Here is a 6,000-nt window from a genome sequence, read left to right as displayed (position 1 = left end):
GTGAACACAGGCTGCACGCAGAACGAGCATGAACACAGGCTGCACACAGAACGAGCGTGAACACAGGCTGCACTCTGAACGAGCATGAACACAGGCTGCACACTGAACGAGCGTGAACACAGGCTGCACACAGAACGAGCGTGAACACAGGCTGCACACAGAACGAGCGTGAACACAGGCTGCACTCTGAACGAGCATGAACACAGGCTGCACTCTGAACGAGCGTGAACACAGGCTGCACACTGAACGAGTGTGAACACAGGCTGCACACAGAACGAGTGTGAACACAGGCTGCACACAGAACGAGCGTGAACACAGGCTGCACACAGAACGAGTGTGAACACAGGCTGCACACTGAATTAATGTGAACACAGGCTGCACACAGAACGAGCGTGAACACAGGCTGCACGCAGAACGAGCGTGAACACAGGCTGCACGCAGAACGAGCGTGAACACAGGCTGCACGCAGAACGAGCGTGAACACAGGCTGCACGCAGAACGAGCGTGAACACAGGCTGCACGCTGAACGAGCGTGAACACAGGCTGCATGCTGAACGAGCGTGAACACAGGCTGCACACTGAACGAGCGTGAACACAGGCTGCACACTGAATTAATGTGAACACAGGCTGCACACAGAACGAGTGTGAACACAGGCTGCACACAGAACAAGCGTGAACACAGGCTGCACACTGAACGAGCGTGAACACAGGCTGCACACTGAACGAGCGTGAACACAGGCTGCACACTGAATTAATGTGAACACAGGCTGCACACAGAATGAGTGTGAACACAGGCTGCACACTGAATTAATGTGAACACAGGCTGCACACAGAACGAGCGTGAACACAGGCTGCACACTGAACGAGCGTGAACACAGGCTGCACACTGAACGAGCGTGAACACAGGCTGCACACTGAATTAATGTGAACACAGGCTGCACACAGAACGAGTGTGAACACAGGCTGCACACTGAATTAATGTCAACACAGGCTGCACACAGAACAAGCGTGTACACAGGCTGCACACTGAACGAGCGTGAACACAGGCTGCACACTGAATTAATGTGAACGCAGGCTGCACACAGAACGAGCGTGAACACAGGCTGCACGCTGAACGAGCGTGAACACAGGCTGCACACTGAACAAATGTGAACACAGACTGCACGCTGAACGAATGTGAACACAGGCTGCACGCAGAACAAGTGTGAACACAGGCTGCACGCTGAACGAATGTGAACACAGGCTGCACACTGAACTAATGTGAACACAGACTGCACGCTGAACGAATGTGAACACAGGCTGCACGCAGAACGAGCGTGAACACAGGCTGCACGCAGAACGAATGTGAACACAGGCTGCACGCAGAACGAGCGTGAACACAGGCTGCACGCAGAACGAATGTGAGCACAGGCTGCACACAGAATGAGTGTGAACACAGGCTGCACGCAGGACAAACGTGAACACAGGCTGCACGCTGAACGAGCTTGAACACAGGCTGCAGACAGAACGAGTGTGAACACAGGCTGCACACTGAACGAGCTTGAACACAGGCTGCAGACAAAACGAGCTTGAACACAGGCTGCAGACAGAATGAGTGTGAACACAGGCTGCAGACAGAACAAGCTTGAACACAGGCTGCAGACAGAATGAATGTGAACACAGGCTGCACACAGAACGAGCGTGAACACAGGCTGCACACAGGTGTATGAGACCAGGTTGGTTTTGGCTCCTGTCTGAACTTTAGCCCGTGCAGTTTTCCTGCAGTGACGGATCATTACTGCGGTGGTGTAGAGACGCCTGCTGAACCGTTGGCCGGTTTACAAACTGCACCTTCCTCAAGCACTCATGTCTGAGGCCCCATCACTGAAGACTGTGGTGAGTACACCCCATAGGAAGAATGACAAAACTATGAATATCCAGTTGAAACTCATTGGAACGTCCTTTAACGTCCCACTTTGGTCCGGCAACAATCAGACAGGGCAGCTGGAATAGAGTGTGTGTGCACCACACAGCCTCTATCATCTATGTTACGTAGCTGCACTATATAATACATTACAGGTCTATAGTGTGTATTTCTGTCTCAGAATCTCTCTAACACACATACTTACATGCTGTCAGTCAGGGGGCAGAGCGAAGACAGTGTGTAATTGCCATTTAAAGAAAAGCTGTCACGGTTTGAGGTTAGCTCAGGTCCTGTTAAACCTTCATTCGGACTTCTTTAACTCTCTGATCCACAGCCTGCAGCTTTCCTCTGGGTAATGAGAAGCAGGGAAAGGCAGGAGGAGTGTGCTGCTGGGCTCTATGATAACCAAATGATTGAAATAGAAAGTTCAGTATACAGATGCATTACTAACAGCAGCCGCCAACAAATTGCTGTGTGAAATATTGGTCTATATGGTGATGGCGGTGGTGAAACACATTTTCCGCAGAAGACAGAGAATGTTTCTCCCGGTGTGATGAGTCGCTCTCAATATTTCAGCAGTAATTCACTGAGATCACGTCCGGGTCACTGTGTGGACTTCTCCTGGCAGCAGCATCGTTTCTACGCTGGCAACGTCGCTGCTCTTTCATTATGATTGATTTCTCTTTTTATTGCTATCAAAGTTGTGGACCTCCTTTACCTGATGTGAATGACTCATTAATGCAACGATAAAAAGAAAACAGTGCGATCAAATGATGTTCTGTTCTGTTCTGTGTTATTCAAAGAGAGAAAATGATCAAAACCCTTATGATCTGAGCTCAGCGGTCAGTGTTTGCATGAAGTCAACAGTACAGTTAACACACATCCCTCCGTGAGCACGATGAGATGTGTGAGATGCTGCAACTGATGAGAAACAGACTCTCTCATGTGTTATCAGCATCACGACTCAGAAGTCCTTACTCTGCTCTGCAGCGCTGTCAAAGAGAAGACGCAAGAGCCGAAGAAATGAGGTGGAACGATCTCCTCAGCCTTTTGGTTTGTTTACCAGAATAAATACGAGCCTGTTGTGTGAGTCTCTCCTCCACTGTGTGTTTGTAGACCTCGTTCACGGCCAACTTATCAGATCGTGTGGATGTAAATTGTTATTGTTATCAGGGGTGTGAAATTATGCCCATGCGAGAATATTAAATTCCAATAAAGACTCTGTGCCTGGGGTCACTCCCTGTGGCCATCAGACAAATACATGAGAAAGAAGGAATAACAAGGACACAGACTGTCGTGATGCAGAGACGCAGAAGCATCAGTCGGTGCTGAGTTAGGTGGGAAGGCTGCCAAGCCAGTGACCACTGTCTGAGACTGAGTTTCAACATGTGTAGGTGTCAAACCACTGGCTGTTTCTAAGGAGACCTCAGGAACTTGGAAGAAGATATTTTAACCAAAAGATGATCTTTTCCAAACTCTAACCAAGTGGTTGTTGAGCCTGAGCCTAACCAGACCACGAGCACAGCGCTAACACAACATGGAAGAAATGTAAAGCTTGTTATTTAGTTTTCGCCAACATTTATTCTGCCACTGTTTTCGAGAAGCTGTTCAGATCTGCAGCGTCAGACGTGTTGATTTCATCAATCAGCATGAAAGTAGGACTTGCTGCAATTCCAACAACCACCAGCCAACAGTGAGGTTTTGTAAATAAAATGTATTATTATTATTATTATTATTATTATTATTATTATTAAATCTGTGACTGTACTGCTCAGCGAGGTCACTGTCAGCCTACTGGTTGATCAGCTGGTTGGTCAAACACTTTGGCCCTGAAGGAAATTGTTTGAGAAACTATTGTCTGAATCATGAGGAGTTTCTGGACGGATAAACTTCCCACAGGACAAAAGTTCAGGGAACAAATGAAGAGTCTTGTCTCATCTTGAGTGTAGAGTTTCAGTTTGTCCAATACGTCTAACACTTTTAACAGAACACCTGCTTAACATCAGCATCCCCACACTGTTGTTATAAGCCTATTGTATTATATTACCACTACATATATGGAGGAGTACAATGTTTACCTGCAGCACCAGCAGGTACCTCCTGCCCTCTGCCACTGCTCATGTGGGAGGACAACACACCTGATTCATCCACAGGGAAAGTACAGTTTGCAAAAAATACAAATAAGTCCTCAGCGAGGTGAAGTCATCTCTGTGAGGGCCTCGACACAGACGCAGTGACCATCAAGATACGTCATTCTTCAGTCTGCCCTCTGAATGAAAATGTCCCAGCAGCCATCACTGCATTAACAGGCCAGTGGCTCAGGACAGATTATAAAACACTGATAAGCACAGAATGTTTTTCCTGCCGCCAGCTAACTGGAATGAAACCGTATTTTCATCAAAGTCAAGCTTGAACACTTCTGTGGACAAAAGAAAGCCATCACCTTTTAAAACGAGCGTTCAGAGACACACGAGAAACTGTGAAAACCAGGAACTGACTCCAGAACACAAGTCCAGAGCAGAACAATCAGTCTCCATCCTCAGGGATGGAACAGACTTGAAGGTATTTCTGAGCACCTGAGAGTTCTGCTGATAAGACAGTTTATTATTACATAAGGTGAACTGGATGGAAGGTACAATATGGAAGAACTGACCTCCTGTTAAGTACATACTCAACATGTCACCACAGCAACTGCTAATTGCAGTTAACTGTTTTCTATTTTAGCCAGTTAGCTGAGTTAGCCGTGCAGCTAGAGGTCCAGACTGTGGCTGTGTGTCAGTTCAGGGTCTGCATCCTCTGAAGGACTCGGCCTTTGTGGTCTTTGAAGGCGAGTCCTTCAGAGAGACCTTGTTAACCTGGTCAGCCGTTGTTAAATGTGACGGTCTAGTCTTTGGAGCATTTCCTGGTTGCGTCACCAGATTTTTCACCCTTCTGTCACGATTTCTGCCGCCCAGGCCCGCGAAAGTGACGATCTACGTCGTACGCGATGTCGCCATTTTCTGTCTTTCTTTCTTCTTTCTCGGGCACGCAAAGAATCTTTGGACATGTGAGGCCACGAAGGATCGTAGCGGTGCATCCTCCAAGAAGAGGGAAAGAAGGAGCCTCTGGTGGAGCCTTCACATTGGGACAACCTTCACATGGTGTTGTGATGTTATTGGCCTTCAAATGCTCCTCTGAAGGATGCACACCTGAACTGAGACACAGCAGGTGAGCTCGGGGCTCCGGGGGAGTGTTGGTGCTCACACCGCTAACATGGACCGTTGTCAAAACTGATATTTCTTCACATTGCGTTGATAACTTTTGGACACTCTTATAAATTGCATTCTTTTATAATATGTGATTCATCAAGTGTCCAAGGAAGACTGTGCACAACTCTGTGTTTGACAGAAACACGTCTGCTTGAGTGGAAAAAGCAGATTCTAATGTGACAATGTTCATGTTTTGTACAGGTCACCGAGTTACCTATCCTTATTTACTGCTTCTTCACCTGAAACCAATTTAACTTCGAGTTGCACTTTGCATGGGTGCCGTTGTGCAGAGTACCAGCCTCTAATCCCTCCACTGTGCTGTGCAGCTCTGCTGTTCCTTGAGAGGTTTCCCTGCCCTGCTCATGTTTACGACCACACACAACATTTGTTTCGGCTCAAGCGCAGCTAGTCAAGCAACAAATTGGCAGCGACGGGTGGAACAAGATTCTCAGACGGCCGTCATGAAAGTTTATGCAGCGGAGTCTGACATCCAATTAGCCGCTTCAATCTGTAATGCCAGTCAATAAAAAAAGGAGAGAATTCTGGCATTATGTTTATTAAATACTGGAAAATAACTGAGCTTATTGAATTATTGCGCGCTTTGAATGAAATGTAAATGATCCTTTTAATGCTTTCTGCAAGATGTAAAACTATTTCCCAACACTAAAGAGCTCATATTTGCAGTTGGCTGATGCCATTTTGTTTCGGTGGCTTCAGTTACGACCTGGCTGAACACTTTCGTTAGCGTTACCAATTTGAGCCGCACGACATAAACATTAATGAACTCCTTCCTCTGCACGGACACATCTGCCGTCTCTAATGGAAGCAGACCTCTCTCGCTCCCTCGCA

The sequence above is a fragment of the Sparus aurata genome, chromosome 3, assembly GCF_900880675.1.
Source record: "Sparus aurata chromosome 3, fSpaAur1.1, whole genome shotgun sequence".
Classification (NCBI taxonomy): domain Eukaryota; kingdom Metazoa; phylum Chordata; class Actinopteri; order Spariformes; family Sparidae; genus Sparus; species Sparus aurata.
Note: the sequence above shows the minus strand (reverse complement) of the source record.